Below are 17,738 nucleotides of genomic sequence, written 5' to 3'. Positions count from 1 at the left end.
CTTCTTCGTTCGTTGGCTGCAACTCCCATGTACACCAGTGGGCTTTTACGTGTATGACTGCTTTTACCCCGCCATGTAGGCAGCCATTCTCCGTTTTCGGGGGTTGTGTGTCTTTCACTTTTTGCTACATTTGGATGCATCTACTGATTTTATTTTTCGTTTCTTTATCATATTTCTTTTTATTTGTTTGAAATTTCATTCATACCCCCCCCTCTCTCTCTCTTCACACACACACACACACACACACACACACACACACACACACAGATATATATATATATATATATATATATATATATGGTAGGCTCTCAAGACCTTACCAGAGCGTTGTGACTGTACACAAATTAGGCATTTGCTCCTTTTTATAAGCTGATGTGGTGCAGCGTGCATGGATCAGTCCGTACGCTTTGATGGCTCCTTGAAACTGAAACGACTGAGGCATCTTTGACTCCAGCCACAAATTTAGAAATAGTTTGCTGCTTCCTGCTTCCAACAGATTTCTTTTTTCCTGTCTGTTGTCTGAAGCTTCCGACCGAATCGTCCTGTCTTCTACCTCTTTCATGTGCGCGTTGTCATGTGGCGATGTCTCCAACAAGTCATGTGGCGATGCTCTTAAAACAGTCTCCAACTTGTCATGCGGCGATACTTTTTAAATAGTCTCCAACCTTTGGAAATGCTACTCAAGTAATCCGCTTTTCCCCCACTGTTCCCTGTATCCATTTCATCCCTATTGATAAAAAAAGAACACTGCCCTTTGCCAGTTTGCCCTGGACCGTGATACGCACTCTTCTTTCGTAATGAGTGAAGGTTTTGGAAACAGGTCAAATAAAATAGTTTGGAAAAAAAAGTCGATGAATCGGGAATTTAGAGACAGGTCAAGCAAACGAGACTTAGGAAACAGGCTGAATAACTTTGGCCACAGATGGAAAGAGATTTGGGGGAGAGGGAGACGAAGGGGGAGTGACCTTGCCGAAACAAACAAAAGCCAGAGAAGAGCACGAAACGGTTTTTTTTTTTCAGGCCGCAACCTGTACCGTGGAGCAGCTGGTGGTGAAGAAACAATGACAGTGATAATGACGGATGCCTTCCACACCCAGTGTGATGATGAAAACACGTGTCCCCATCAGCCCCTGTGCACACACTCTGCTTTCATCAAGGAGCTTCACCCCACACGTTTTAGTCAGCGTGTTGTGTGTTTGTGTTCACCCAGAACAATGGTGCGAAATTAGTGCAGGAAGTTGTGCCGCCGTGCGTCACAGCATGTCTGATTGTCACCAGCACAGAAACCATCTCCCGTCTTCCCCACACCCCCACAGGTAGAGGCTGACAAAAACAGGCACGGACAATGGAAGAGCTTGATGACGAAGCAGGGCGTCCATTCATTACTAGAAGGCAGCTGGTGCTACGTGTTTCCGGCCTGGGTGGGATGAAGCAGGAGCTTGATTAATCGGACCAATCTGTTGCTCACCTGGTGTGAGCTTGCCATGTTGATGATTTTGCAGCGCCCACCATCCGTCCATAGTGTGGGAGGATGTTGTTGGTTTCTCCTCGTTCTCTCTCTGAGCAGCCGCGCGTCTTTTCTTCCCGCAAAAGGTTACTGGTCAGTAGTTGGTCATGCCACGTCGATGCTCTTACAAAGTGTTCCGCATCGTCTAGAAATTCTGTTCTATTACTTTTTATTATTATTCCATTAGTGTCCTATCGTCTAGAAATTCTGTTATATTACTTTTTATTATTCCATTAGTGTCCCAACGTCAGGAAATTCTACTCTTTTACTTTTTATTATTCCATTAGTGTCCCAACGTCAGGAAATTCTACTTTTTTACTTTTTATTATTCCATAAGTGTCCCAACGTCAGGAAATTCTACTCTTTCACTTTTTATTATTCCATTAGTGTTCCAACGTCTGGAAATTCTACTCTTTTACTTTTTATTATTCCGTTAGTGTCCCAACGTCAGGAAATTCTACTCTTTTACTTTTTATTATTCCATTAGTGTCCCAACGTCTGGAAATTCTACTCTTTTACTTTTTATTATTCCATTAGTGTCCCAACGTCAGGAAATTCTACTCTATTACTTAAATTTTTTTTTTAATCATTCCATTACTCTGAATACGCGCAGAACACTGTGAATAGTGTGCAGCATCCACAGTGTCTGCCAGTCGTCTCTGACTCTGTCAGTTCCAGACCGCTGTGTGTGCCTGCATTTCTGTAAAACTATCAGGTTCTGGTTTGGCAAACTGATCTCCCTGTAACTGAGAATGTCAAGCTGTTACGATTGATCAGGGAATTTACAGCTTATTGCTGCTCTGCTGTACAAAATTATATGGCATGTTTTCTGTCTGTATAAGTAACGTGTTCAATCGAATTTGAGACACATACTATATTGAATCCACTCTCGGTGTTACGGAGTCGGTTGGGAAACAGAACATTCCACGGTGTGATTTTGGCTACTGATGGGAGTGGAACTCACAATGTGAAGTCACGGGGACCAGTGATGATGATTTATTGCATAACAGTTATCGCAGTTGTTATTCTATTAAAGCAATACTTCAGATTCAGCATAAATGACACTACATTGTACAATGTGGGCGCATAATACCGATTTTATCCAGGGGAAATAACAGTAAAACGACATCCAGGGGAAAAAAAACATTACGTCTCTCGGCGTGGATCTTGACGTCCAGGCGTGGTAATAAAGCCATGAAGCTGACGCTGTGGTTGGCTTTATGACACACTTCCCATGTTGGATTGCAGTTTTTACTGCGGATATCTGCACACTTCTGCCTTCACTATCGTTTTGGGAACAGAGAACGACCAGTTAATTTTTTGGTGTTTTTTTTTGGTGGTGTTTTTGTTTTTGTTTTTTTATTGTTGTTTTTTTCCGCAAATGCATGGACAATTTGTTTTGTGGAAATTTTGTTTACTCCTGTATCCACGACCCCCTCTCTCTCTTCCTTTTTCTCCCCCCTCTCTCCTTCACTCTCTCTCTCTCACTCCCTCCCCCCTCCCTTTCTCTCCCTTTCTCTCTCCCTCCCTCCCTCTCACTCTCTGTCCCCTCTCTCTCTCACTCCCTTTCTCTCTCTCCCTCTCTCTGTACCCATCTCTCTCCCCCCCTCTCTCTCTTTCCTTCACTCTCTCTCTCCCTCTCTCTCACCCCTTCCGCTCCACTTCCTCTCCTGCTTTTCACCACAAGTCACTGATCCGAATTTCACGAACATTTTTTGTTTAACTTGAATGAGGAGGAAACCAACAATAACAACCAAAAACAAAAAAAAAGAAACAAACTGAAATAAAAAGCAAGACGCCCGCTCGACATTCAGCCACTTGAAAATCTTCAAGTCTCTGGATTCCAGCCATGGTTTTCAAGTTGGTCGAGTGTTTCCAGCAGTATTTTGTTTTCTCTGTATGCGTGCATGTCCGCATGTCTGTTCGTCTTTCTTCTGAATTATCCATCGTAGTTGTTTATTTCCTGCCTCCTCTCTTTTCTTTTTGGGATGTAGAGGTGCTCTTTTAACATAATCCTGTTTTTGGTATAAAAAAATTGCTCCGATAATTCGTTGTTTAATCTCGCTTTTCTTTTTTTCTTTTTTTTTTTTTTAATAACACGACTCATCATATAAAAACAAATGCATAGCATTCGCTCTGTGCGCTTGTAGTGGACCACTATGTACACTAACTTCCTAATCCATCAGGCTAAAAAGTTGGCAAAGCGATCTCCCTGTAATTGAAAGTGTAAAACTAATACGTCGCTGGATAAAAGAAAATTCACTGCTGACGGACATTTCGCTGTGGCGCAACCGTCCATTTTTCCAGGGGGGACTTGGAGGTAAACTGTTTGGATTAAGAAAGGTCAGAGTTGTGGAGGACAGCGGGTTGAATCTGGAATGGATTATCCTTTGTTTTTGTTTTTATTCATTTATCTTTTTTTCACTTTTCAAGTCTTAGATACCACACACACACGCGCACGCACGCACGCACGCACGCACGCACATCCCTTCACACGTCCAGAAACACCCAAACCACACGCTTACTCCCCACCCCAAACAGCACACACACACGATCCTTAAAAGATTCAAACTGATACGGTTCCAGTCGTTTCTAGATCTCGGTTGTTGTCTTTTCTTTCATGTTTTTTTTCTTCTCAAGCAATGCAGAATTATGTTTTTAATGCTTCAGACAGAATCTCAGAATCCAAATGGAACAGATAAATCGAATTCAAAGATGCATTACAAAAAAACCCAGAAAGGTTTTTGAGTTACATCCAAGCAGAAATAATAGGCAGAAAATGGCACAGTGTGACTTGAGCAATAATGAAGCACAGCCGAGTCAGTCGGTATATTCTGTCTTTCTGTGTCTGTCTGTCATTCTCTCTCTCTCTATCTCCCTCTCTGTGTGTCACACACACACACACACACACACACACACACACACACACACACACACACAGCAGAACAACATTTCTAGGTGGAAAAGAAACACAAATGGTAACAACAACAACAACAACAACAACAAAAAGCACATAAAAAACCACTATTAATCTTGTTGGAAATCAGTTAGGAAATATTTTAGTCTAGTGTAGAAAATTGAACTAAATATCGCTGAAACAAAAATCTGTGGTAAATAAATTATAAAAAGAGAAAAAAAATAACATTTAAGTAGCGTTGAAAATCGATTCAAAATGGTTTCACGCATTTCGTTTTTCCACTTTTTTTTTTATTCCCCTTTCTTCTTTTACCTTTTCCTTCTTATGTTTGTCAATGAAAGTTAATAAAAAAAAATGTATGCATTTTTTATATTCCATTTTCTTTATTTACTTTTTTTCTTATATATTTTTGCCTATGAAAATCGAATTAAAATTATATAGAAAATCTTTTTAAATTTTGTGTTATTTTTATTCGTTTCTATTTTCCTTTTTTTCCCAGTTTAAAAAAAAAAATTTTTTTTATTTCGGCCTATGTTTTCTGTTCCTGTTCAAACCCTTCCACTTCCGCCCGTGACCCATAATGTTCTTTGTGAGTTGCTTCCGGTTTGCCTCTGTCGGTGACGCTGGTCTGTTGGTCGCCCCTCCTCTCTCTCTCTCTCTCTCTCTCTCTCTCTCGATATTGTATTGTACATAAGTTCTATGTTTATGTTTGCACATGCTTGTGTAATTTTGACGTTGATGTTGTGAATTGACTCTCGCTTCTTTTTCTTTCTTTCTTTCTGAATTGACTCTCGCTTCTTTTTCTTTCTTTCTTTTTTTTTTCTCAATTATTATTCTTGCCCAGAGGGCCGGATGTAAACAAGTACTTTCTTTGTGCTTACTCCTTTACCCTCGTAAAATAAAATTTCGTTCGTTCGTTAGTTCGTTCGTTCCCTCTCTCTCTCTCTCTCTCTCTCTCTCTCTCTCTCACACACACACACACACACACACACATACATAATGCATACACACGCACGCGCGCGCGCACGTGCATCCTCACTTCCCCCCAGTCCACTTCGTTTTCCACCACTCAGAACAAAGGCCACAACAGTTTGTCTCTCCCCATCCCTCTTCCGTCTGGACACAAATCCCTTGGCTTTGGAAGCTTTTCTGTTGCTGAAGACTTTGTCCTTTTCCTGGATTCTCTCCCGTGCCCCCTCACAAGCCCCTCTCTTCCTGTGGTCCTCCGATCCTGAGTCTTCTTGTGTGTGTGTGTGTGTGTGTGTGTGTGTGTGTGTGTGTGTGTGTGTGTGTGTGTGTGTTACTGTTTTTGTTGTTTTCTCTGGCATTTCGTTTGCTGCGATGATTTCTCTGCACACAAAACCACAAGACTCTTCCTTCAACAACGCATTTGTAATTCAGTTGACACCATTTTCTTTTCTTTTCTTTTTTTTTTTTCGTGGACGCGTAATACTGGTCCATTTTTCAAATTATAAACCACACCTTTCACGTATTGTCATAAGAAAATGCCCATGCAGAAAATAAAATGTCAGTCAGGATCATCTTACAATGTTGTAAATTCATGAGGTTGATAGTTTGGCCAACTTCCTTCATTAAAGAAAACTTTTATGCCCATTTTTGACTCACTTGTGTAAACAAAGTGAGTCTATGTTTTAACCCGGTGTTCGGTTGTGTGTGTGTGTGTGTGTGTGTGTGTGTGTGTGTGTGTGTGTCCGTGTGTCTGTGTGTCCGTGGTAAACTTTAACATTGACATTTTCTCTGCAAATACTTTGTCAGTTGACACCAAATTTGGCATAAAAATAGGAAAAATTCAGTTCTTTCCAGTCATCTTGTTTAAAACAATATTGCACCTTTGGGATAAGCACAAAAAAAAGCCTAATTATATGCAAACTGCATTTACTGTTGTATTTATATTTTTTGTATTCTCTAAACTTGGCACTTTGACCTCTTATTCTGACACAACAACAAGAGGAGTCATTATTATCATTTTTTGTTCAAACAGGAACTTCTTTTGCTAAGCATGGAATTTGTATTTATTTTGCAAACGTTTTGGTGCAGATAGTAAAAAAAGGGAAATTACTCTGTAATTAATGCTAGGGGACTTAATTTATCGCAAGTGAGTCTTGAAGGCCTTGCCTCTCTTGTTACATATTTGATTCCACCTCTGCCGGGGATATCTGCACAGCTCTCCATTCACCGTCGTTTTGGAAAAAGGTTAACGAGCATTTTAGAAGCGTGTTCATGGAAACTTGGAATATTTCCACCTCCTTCTTTCCTCTCTGGCCTCTTCTCTCTGTCTTTCTCCATCGCCTCAATCTCTTGTCTGCCTCACTGTCTCTTTTTCTGTGAGTCTGGATACCTTCCTGTTTCTTTCTCTGTCTCTGTCTTCAGGCTCGCTTTCTCTGTCTACTCGCTTTCTCTGTCTTTAGGCTCAGACAGCTCGCTTTCTCTGTCTTCAGGCTCACTTTCTCTGTCTTCAGGCTTGCTTTCTCTGTCTTCAGGCTCACTTTCTCTGTCTTCAGGCTCGCTTTCTCTGTCTTCAGGCTCGCTTTCTCTGTCTCTGTCTTCAGGCTCGCTTTCTATGTCTCTGTCTTCAGGCTCGCTTTCTCTGTCTTTAGGCTCGCTTTCTTTGTCAAGGCGCGCTTTCTTTGTCTTTAGGCTCAGGCTCGCTTTCTCTGTCTTCAGGCTCGCTTTCTTTGTCAAGGCTCGCTTTCTCTGTCTTCAGGCTCGCTTTCTCTGTCTTCAGGCTCGCTTTCTCTGTCTTTAGGCTCAGGCTCGCTTTCTCTGTCTTCAGGCTCGCTTTCTTTGTCAAGGCTCGCTTTCTCTGTCTTCAGGCTCGCTTTCTCTGTCTTTAGGCTCAGGCTCGTTTTCTCTGTCTTCAGGCTCGCTTTCTCTGTCTAGGCTCGCTTTCTCTGTCTTTAGGCTCGCTTTCTCTGTCTTTAGGCTCAGGCTCGTTTTCTCTGTCTTCAGGCTCAGGCTCGTTTTCTCTGTCTTCAGGCTCAGGCTCAGGCTCGCTTTCTCTGTCTAGGCTCGCTTTCTCTGTCTAGGCTCGTTTTCTCTGTCTAGGCTCGCTTTCTCTGTCTTCAGGCTCGCGTTCTCTGTCTTTAGGCTCGCGTTCTCTGTCTTTAGGCTCGCTTTCTCTGTCTTTAGGCTCGCTTTCTCTGTCTTTAGGCTCGCTTTCTCTGTCTAGGCTCGTTTTCTCTGTCTAGGCTCGCTTTCTCTGTCTTCAGGCTCGCGTTCTCTGTCTTTAGGCTCGCTTTCTCTGTCTTTAGGCTCGCTTTCTCTGTCTTTAGGCTCGCTTTCCATGTCTTCAGGCTCGCTTTCTCTGTCTTTAGGCTCGCTTTCCATGTCTTTAGGCTCGCTTTCTCTGTCTTCAGGCTCGCTTTCTCTGTCTTTAGGCTCGCTTTCCATGTCTTCAGGCTCGCTTTCTCTGTCTTTAGGCTCGCTTTCTCTGTCTCTGTCTTCAGGCTCGCTTTCTCTGTCTCTGTCTTTAGGCTCGCTTTCTCTGTCTCTGTCTTCAGGCTCGTTTTCTCTGTCTTTAGGCTCGCTTTCCATGTCTTCAGGCTCGCTTTCTCTGTCTTCAGGCTCGCTTTCTCTGTCTTTAGGCTCGCTTTCTCTGTCTCTGTCTTCAGGCTCGCTTTCTCTGTCTAGGCTCGCTTTCTCTGTCTTCAGGCTCGCTTTCTCTGTCTTCAGGCTCGCTTTCTCTGTCTTCAGGCTCGCTTTCTCTGTCTTTAGGCTCAGGCTCGCTTTCCATGTCTTCAGGCTCGCTTTCTCTGTCTTCAGGCTCACTTTCTCTGTCTTCAGGCTCGCTTTCTCTCTTTTGGCTCGCTTTCTCTGTCTCTCGCTTCAGGCTCGCTTTCTCTGTCTTTAGGCTCAGGCTCGCTTTCCATGTCTTCAGGCTCGCTTTCTCTGTCTTCAGGCTCACTTTCTCTGTCTTCAGGCTCGCTTTCTCTGTCTTTAGGCTCGCTTTTCTCTGTCTCTGTCTTTAGGCTCGCTTTCTCTGTCTCTGTCTTTAGGCTCGCTTTCTCTGTCTTTAGGCTCGCTTTCTCTGTCTCTGTCTTTAGGCTCGCTTTCTCTGTCTCTGTCTTTAGGCTCGCTTTCTCTGTCTCTCGCTTTAGACTCGCTCACCGTGGGCTCGCTTTCTCTTTCTTTGCCTCTCTTTCTGCCTGTCTGTGTATTTGTCTGTCTTTTCCCTCTTTTTTTTTTCTCCCTTCTCCTTTAATTTAGAGATGGATAGACGTCCGGTTGACATTCAGTCAGCTGAAATATTTGTGTTTCAGTTGCATTGTCAATCCTTTCTCTCTCTCTCTCTCTTTGTTTGGCCCCGTTCGCTCGAATGGATGCTCTTACGAAGGGTGCCCCCATCGTCTAGAAATTCTGTTCTATTACTTTTTATTATTCCATTAGTGTCCCAACGTCTAGAAATCCTGCTCTATCGCTTTTTATTAATATTTTTATTTATTTAAGGAATTGTTATTCTATTACTCTGAATGCGCACGGAACAGTGTGAATAGTGTGCAGCATCCACATTGTCTGCGAGTCGTCTCTGTCAGTTCCAGACCCCTGTGTGTGTGCCTGCATTTCTTTAAACTCCATCAGGTTCTGGTTTGGCAAACTGATCTCCCTGTAACTGCAAATGTCAAGCTGTTACGATTGCTTGATTAGGGAATTTACAGCTGACGGGAAAATTCGCTGTGGCGTTGACGCCTTATTTTCATTTTGATTTTCTTTTTTTCTTTTTTGTTCTTTCTTGTTGTTGTTGTCTTTTCTAGTTTGAAGATAAACTGTTGGAAGTTAAAAGGTCAAAGCTGTGAAGGAAAGCGGATCGGATCTGGAGCTTGGCAAGGGATTATGTTCTGGGAGTGTGTGTGTGTGTGTGTGTGTGTGTGTGTGTGTGTGTGTGTGTGTGTGTGTGTGTGTGTGTGTTTATTTGTTTGTTTGTTTTTGTGTTTGTGTTTGTTTTTGTTTTTGTTTTTTTAAATTTTCGATACATACCCACTCACTCGTTCCTAAAATAAAATTGAAAAAAAAGAAAGAAAGATAAACCAACTAACAATGGCAGCCATAATTTCATATTTATTGTATCCATGATCGGACTCTGTGCCTCTCTCCCTTAACTGTGCACGTGTGTGTGTGTGTGTGTGTGTGTGTGTGTGTGTGTGTGTGTGTGTGTGTGTGCTTTATTACTGGCACAGTGATTATCATGATTACTGGAAACTCATTCCATAAAGGTCCAAATATTCTCCTACTCTCCGATGTTTGCCCACCCACTCCCCCTTCCCAACTTCTTTGCACACTCTCTTCTCTCTGCAAACGCGCCCCCCTCCTTACATACACACACACACACACGCGCGCCCGCACAGACACACACACACACACACACACACACACACACACACACACACTCACACACACGGATGACTCCGCCTCGACATAGTGTGCTTACGGATTTCGAATTCACAGCAATCCGCAACGTTGAATACTCCACAGCTCCAACAGTGAAGTCGACACGGTATCGACAGTTTGAAGTATTCGTCGCAACCCGCGATTTTTTTTTTTTTTTTTTTTTTTTTTTTTTTTTTGTTGGTACCCGTAGTTCCTCGAGTCTTTCTTTCCCGTATATTTATTTCTGTTTCTTTTTAAGCTCCTGAGTCTTGCATCCTTTAGAAATGTGTGACAGTATCGTCGTCCTACATTGTGCTCCCTCACATTTACCTTTCTCCTTGTAAATCGTAGGGCCTTGATATAGCTGCTGCTGCTGCTGCTGCTTCTTCCCGCTGAAAACATCGTTTTTCTGGTCGATAGGAGTCTTTACTTTTCTCTCCCCCCCCCCCCCACACACACACTCCCCCCAACACATTTGTCTCTTGCTGCTGTTAAGGGTGTTTGTTTTTTGTTTTTTTGTTGTTGTTGTTGCTGTTCTACCTTCTGTTCTGTGAAGGAATTTTATTCGGAAGAAAGTTTGATTTCATTTTTTCCTCCTTGTAATGGGGATGTTGAACAAGCCATGCTGAAGAATTGTACCTGGGTTGCAAGGGAGTGAAAGAGAGAGAGAGAGAGAGAGAGAGAGAGAGAGAGAGAGAGAGAGAGAGAGAGAGTGTGTGTGTGTATGAGTTGCGAGTAGCGTACGTGCTTACCGGTGTGTGTATGTTTTTCACTGGGATTTTTTTTTTATCCAAGGAACTCCATAACACACCCAACCCATTGTGCTTGATCAACATGCAACCCCCCCCCCCCCCCCCCACCACCACCAGCACACACACACACCGTCTTTAAAAAAAAAAAGAAGCAATATAAATCTATATGTATTAAATGTGTTATTTGTTATCATGTTGTCATCTCTTCATTTCTTATCCTGTTGACCTCATTGGAATATGCCCTGATTTGTGTTGTCGTTCGTGTTAATTGGGACTGGGCTCACTCTATATATAGACACTCAGCTCTGCTGTCAGTAGCAACGTTCTGTTGCACCCCCCTTCCCCTCCCCTATCCCCCCGTCACACTCCACATGCACTGCCGGGCCGATTTGTAGTTAGTTGCCTTGATTAGGCATGCACGTGTCATACTGCATTCTCTCACGAGACAGAGGGATGCCGATTACGATTTGATATTACAATGTTATGATAACATGTTGTGTTTGTCATAATTATACATCTGTTGTATTGTGTTGTGTTGCACGGTGTTGTACGGTATTGGATTGTCTTTTTTGGTATTGGTTTTCTCCTTTAGAAAATCATTTTATATTTCTTTACTATTTGAAAGAGTGCTCTATTCTTGGAGGAGTGCTATGTTCTTAAAAAGACGCAAAAAAACCAAAACAAAAACCAACAACAAAAACCAAACAGAACAAACAAACAAACAAGCAAGCAAAAAACATCATGATCTGCTTAGAGAACAGTGTACATGACCAGAGAATACCAAAGACAAGCGAAAGACACAACATGGATGGGAAGGTCGCGTTCTAAATGGGGAAAAACCCATTTCGTTATGGATGGGGAAGGCATACTCTGGGATGCAAAGACACCATGAGCAAAAAGAAAGATGCATCGTGGAATGAGAAACAACGACTAAAAAACAACAACAACAAAACGAAACAAAACAAACAAACAAAAAAACACAACTTAACCCGAATGACACACTGGTGCTTTTTGGACATAACAAAATGAAAACTGATGAATGTTTCTCATACATTTTATTGATAGCTAAATTCCATGTATACAAATATAGAATCAACAAAGTAAAACCAACACTACAAATGCTCAGAAAAGAACTCAAACAGGCATATGAAGTAGACAAGTATGCCTTTAACACAACTATGGAATATAACAAGTTTGTGGAAAAATGGGCACTTTATAACTGTTTAATACAAGATTAAGCTATACAATGCTACCTTGGAATTTTGCCATTGAACATTATATTGTTTTGCTGTTGTGGACCTGTCAGTACCTGCAACTTAATTATATGCTTACCCTATACTTTCTAATGCACAAAACATATAAATTCTGTATCTGTAAACCTTTGAATAAAAAATGTTGAAAAAAAAAACCCAAACAACAACAACAAAAAAACCCGCGTTGTGAATGGGAAAAATGCATGGCGTGCGGGAAAACCGCATAATGAATGGGAAAACCGCGTAACGGAATAGAAAGCCGCATTATTGGTGGGCATATTAGACGCATTCTGGATCGAAAGGTTACGATATGTAAAGGAAGGAAGCATTTACGGATGGGAAAGCTGCGTTTCTAAATGGAAAGACGCATTAGGGACTGTTGAGAAATACACACGGGAGCTGAGGGCAAAAGAGTTGAAGTGCTGTTGTTGGTTTTTTGTTGTTGTTGTTTTTTTATCAAGATGTTGCGCATGCGTTTTTCTTCTTGCTTCTTCCCCTTTGTTGATCTCATGGCGCCGTTTGGTTTTAATGTGCGGCTTTCCTGAATCGGGTTGTGCGTGTTGGTGTGTGGGTGTGTTCGTTGTTTTTGTGTGATTTGTTTCCTTTCGGGATTTCAAAATAAACAGGGAATTACAAAACAACTGCACCTGCCGGCAAGATGTCGATGTGTTTTCTCTGAACTGAGAGGTTTTCTTCTTACTCGCTTCCCTCTTGTTTTCTTCTTCTTCTTCTCTTCTGCTGCTGCTGCTGCTGCTGCTGCTGCATCTGTTCCGTGCTGTTTTCTTTCTTTTTCTATTGCTCCTCCTCCTCCTGCTCCCCCTTCTTCTTGTTCCTCTTCTTCTTCTTGTCCTTGTTGTTGTTGTTGTTGCTGCTGTTGTTGTTAGTGTTCTTCTTCTTCTTCTTCTCCCCCCTCCTCCCCTCCTCCTTTTCTTCTCCTGCGTCTTCATTCTCCCTCTTTCTTCTTCTTCTTCTCCTTCCATCTGCCACTTTCTTCTCCTTCTACTGCTTTGTCCTCCTCTTCCCTCTCTTCTTCATCTTCTTATCCATCGTCGTCCTCCTCCTATTCGACCTCACCCCCCTCTCCCTCTCATCCCTGCCCCCATCTCTCTCATTCTCATCTTCTTCAGGTTTGCCCCTGTTCGTCTTCTGTGTGGGGTCTTGTCTCATTTCCATTTATTCATTGGCTCCTCAGCTCTGTTGAACGATTTATCAATCGTTTCTTCCAACCCGCCCCGTCCGCCCCCTTCGTTTATTCTTCCGTCAGAGGGATTGGTCATTCCTCTTCAGGTCTTCGTTCAGGCAGTCACCCTACCCAGTCCGCCTCTCTTCCTGTCCGCCTGGCCTCTTCAAGGGGCATTACACAGACATTACTGTTTTCGTTCCCTCCCCCACTCTCTCTCTCTCTCCTTCATTCCATGCCTGCTTTCCTTCTTTGAATCTCTGTGACTTCCCCGGCCCCCTTCTCTGTCTGTCTGTCTGTCTCTGTTTCTCTCTCTCTCTCTCTCTCTCGCTCTGTCTCTCTCTTGAGTCTGGAGGCTGCCCCCCACCCCCACCGCCCTATCTCTCTGTGTCTATCTCTCTGTCCCTGTCTGCCTGACCTCTTCAAGGGGGTATTTCACAGACATTACTGTTTTCGTTTCCTTCCGCCCTCTCTCTCTCTCTCCTTCATTCCTTTCCTTTTTTTTTTATATCTCTGTCTCTGTCCAGGTCCGTCTTTTGTGTGTGTGTTGTTGTTTTTTCTCTTCTTTTTCTTTTTCTTTTATTTTTTTTAATTTTGACCGTTTCGCTTTTCGGTTAAGACACGGTTGAGAGCGGTGTTAAATGGAAGTCGGTGTGTGGGTGTGTGTGTATCCGTGCGTGCGTGCGTGCGTGCGTGCGAAGGTGGGTGGGTGGATTGGTTCATTTATTCTGTTCACACACAATTGGTGGTTTTGCACTCTAAATAAATCAGTAAGAAATATACGCTTGCATATGTTTCATAATGTTGACAGATGAAGGATAATATGTACTGAAAAACGGGAATACAAAGAAAAGAAAACGCAGTGGCGGAAATGGTGTGTTTTAGTGTGTATGTGTCTGTATGTGTTGCGCGCGAGTGGAATGAATACATAGATGGTTAGGTAGATAGAGAAATAGATGGATAGATGAATAGGTGGATGGATAGTTTTGAATAAATAGATAAGTAAATAAACATAGGTAGATAGAATAAGACAGAGATAAATCATAAAGTCTCCGAGAGAGATACAGAGCAAGGGAGCAATAGATAGATAGATAGATAGATAGATGAGACAGAGATAAACCATAAAGTCTCTGAGAGAGAGACAGACAGACAGACAGAGCGACAGAGAGAAAGAGAGCGTCAATAAAACTTACAAAGTGCAATAACGTTTCCACGCCACATGTGCAATAAAGCATCCATATACACCCCTTCATCACCACCCCTGCCCCCCTCCCCCCCCCCAAAAAAAAAGAGACTAAAAACCAACCGAACAAACAACAAAAAACACACAAAAACAAAAACAAACAAACAACAATATGTTCAAAGGAAACAATATTTTCAAGCTGCCTTTGATGCTACATGTTGTGACGATATCAGGACTGCTACAGCTTTGTAAACGTCCTCGGTCGACGTATACATCACTCCGTTGAGAAAACGTAATAAAGCATGAAGGCTGAGCCGTATTATTGTCGCTCTCTCTGTCCCCCTCCAACCCTCCCCCCCCCTCCCTCTCTCTCTCTCTCCTTCTGTCTTTCTCTATGTGTCAGTCGCAGGCACTGTGTGTGTGTGTGTGTGTGTGTGTGTGTGTGTGTGTGTGTTTGTCTCTGTCTCTGTCTGTCCATGTCTGTCCGTCTGTTTGTGTTTCTGCTTCTCACTCGCCCGCTCACTCACTCACTCACGTTCCCCTCCTCCCTTCTTTCTCCCCCCCCCCCTCCCTCTCTCTCTCTCTCTGCATGCTATGTAATGTCTATATTTTGCTGTTGCGAATATTTTGCCCTTCATAACAAAAGTAAAATTTCGTTTCGTTTCATTTCGTTTTAGTGTGTGTGTGTGTGTGTGTGTGTGTGTGTGTGTGTGTGTGTGTGTGTGTGTCACACACTCCCTTCAAACAGATCCATACATAAAAAAAGAAAAAAAAAGAGAGACACTAGGGAACGGGAGCACGAAAAAAAAAATCACAGTGGTGTCGTCCTTCCTGGAGATCAGAAGGCGGGGCAATGTCAGTATCAGTATCAGTATCAGTATCTCAAGGAGGCGTCACTGCGTTCGGTCAAATCCATATACGCTACACCACATCTGCCAAGCAGATGCCTGACCAGCAGCGTAACCCAACGCGCTTGGTCCGGCCTTAAGAAAAAAAAGATAAAATAAAAATAAAATAAAATAATAAAATAAAATAACAAAAATAAAGAAAATTAAACAAATAAAAATAATAAATAATAAAAAAGAAGAAGAAAGAATAATAGATGAATACATAAAAATACTACTACTAATGATAATAATATTCATAGGACGCAAAATCATGATGAAGTCAACTGTAAGCGCAAAATAATAATAATAATAATAATAATAAAAATTCAGTATTCTAAAACCATCGGAAGCGTTATGCAGACTGCAGGTTACGTCACGATGCCTGTGTACTGGAAACCTGGCTGGGGTTGCACGAACGATCTCAGCGTTGCGTTAAAAGTGTACATGAAGGACCCACACTAGAAACCCTCTCAAGGATTGCCAGCAAAAGACAAACAGCACCAATGCCAAGACAGGAAACACTTCATGGAAGGACAAGCAACATTTCCATCAAATACAAGATCAGACTCCTGCGCGCACTGGTATGTATATTCCATCTACCCCCTGAAAACGGAGTATGGCTGCCAACATGGCGGGGTTAAAAGACGGTCATGCACGTAAAAGCCCCACTCGTGTACATGCGCGTGAACGTTGGTGCTGCAGCCCACGAGCGAAGTAGAAGAGGACGAAGAGGAACAAGATATTCCATCTCCCTGCGATACGTGAACCCTCAAGGCGGATCTCCCTGCGATACGTGGACCCTCAAGGCGGATCTCCCTGCGATACGTGAACCCTCAAGGCGGATCTCCCTGCGATACGTGGACCCTCAAGGCGGATCTCCCTGCGATACGTGAACCCTCAAGGCGGATCTCCCTGCGATACGTGAACCCTCAAGGCGGATCTCCCTGCGATACGTGAACCCTCAAGGCGGATCTCCCTGCGATACGTGAACCCTCAAGGCGGATCTCCCTGCGATACGTGAACCCTCAAGGCGGATCTCCCTGCGATACGTGGACCCTCAAGGCGGATCTCCCTGCGATACGTGGACCCTCAAGGCGGATCTCCCTGCGATACGTGGACCCTCAAGGCGGATTTGGAAAGAATAATTCAAGCCATTGAAATGAGGTTGTTTTTTTGCTTTTTTTTAAATCGCAGGATACTACAATAAGTGCGTCGAACCATCAAGCTGCACAACGGACCTTATGATGTGCTGACATCAGTTATTAACCTTTTCACCGCCAAGCTCGCATTTATGCACAGGCGTGGTAGAGAACCCATGTCACTGAAAGGTGACCATTCATTGGTCTGTTATCCATGAACCTACTGCTCTTAGTGTTCGGTGGTAGGATAGGCCATATTGTCTGTCTTTTCTGTGTTCATGCCACAAGGGAATTTTGTACTCTGAATTGACTGGCGGTGAAAGGATTAAGAAAAGAAAGTTACGCTGGTGTAAGCCAGCTAACAAGATACAATAACCTTGCTAAAACAATCCTCCAAGTACAGGTACAGGGGAACGACAGCAGAAGAAAAAAAATGATGGACTGACATTGCAGAATTTGTATTTTGTATATTTTTTTTCTTTTTTGTCACAACAGATTTCTCCGTGTGAAATTCGGGCTGCTCTCCTCCAGGTGGTGGAGAGCGCGTCGCTATACCACAGCGCCACTCATTTTTTTTGTATTTTTTTCCTGCGTGCAGTTTTATTTGTTTTTACTATCGAAGTGGATTTTTCTACAGAATTTTGCCAGGAACAACCCTTTTGTTGCCGTGGGTTCTTTTACGTGCGCTAAGTGCATGCTGCACACGGGACCTCGGTTTATCGTCTCATCCGAATGACAGGAAAACCATTCGCTTTGACAACACAACCGAGAGACGTGGAGGAATCTGGTGAACAGTTCTTCTGTGTGGCGTCCCAATGACCTCACATAGGAGGAGAAGAAGAAGAAGAAAGAAGGAGGAGGAGCAGCAGCAGCAGCAGAAGAAGAAGAAGACTGTTCCCAAGTCAAAAAACTAAAGTTTATAAAAACCTTTTGGGTGGTAGTTGAATCCAAGTGACAACGGGCCTATGGTCCGAAACGTCGTGTCAAAACAAAGAGGATTCAACTACCACCCAAAAGGTTTTTATAAACTGTAGTTGTTTTTTTTTGTCTTTGAAGAATCCTGCAGTCATTTTTGTCTTCTTCCCTGTTCCCAAGTCAGTTCCATTGGACCTTAACCCCAAGCAAACTCATCGCTGCTAAGATCAACCCAGCACCAAGAGATCAGCGTTTCTGATTTACGCCAAAAATGCTCTGAAGTCTTGTAATAAGCTTCTGAATACTGAACATAAACAGTGCTGCTATGGTCGCTTATGCAACCAAGCCAATTGCTCGTCACTCGCACACGCGCGTGCACACACACACACACACACACACACACACACACACACACACACACACATGACAGAGACAGATAGAAAGGCAGAAACACCGACAGACACACACACACACACACATAGATCCCCCCCCCCCCCCCACACACACACACACACACACAGAGAGAGAGAGAGAGAGAGAGAGAGAGAGAGAGAGAGAGAGAATGTAATAAGCTTTAAATTTTTGTTGCTGTTTTGGTTTATTTTTTTTATTTTTTGTTT

General features: G+C 42.9%; 1 protein-coding gene across 2 annotated transcripts in view; it reads left to right on the top strand.

The window, feature by feature from the left end:
* The window catches only part of LOC143294059 (guanine nucleotide-binding protein G(o) subunit alpha-like), a 184,960-nt gene that overhangs the window by 37,001 nt on the left and 130,221 nt on the right, over nt 1-17,738 (top strand). The window lies entirely within an intron of this gene.

Source organism: Babylonia areolata, chromosome 19 (genome assembly GCF_041734735.1).
Source record: "Babylonia areolata isolate BAREFJ2019XMU chromosome 19, ASM4173473v1, whole genome shotgun sequence".
Lineage (NCBI taxonomy): Eukaryota > Metazoa > Mollusca > Gastropoda > Neogastropoda > Buccinidae > Babylonia > Babylonia areolata.
Note: the sequence above shows the minus strand (reverse complement) of the source record. Positions and strands in the feature narration are given on the sequence as shown.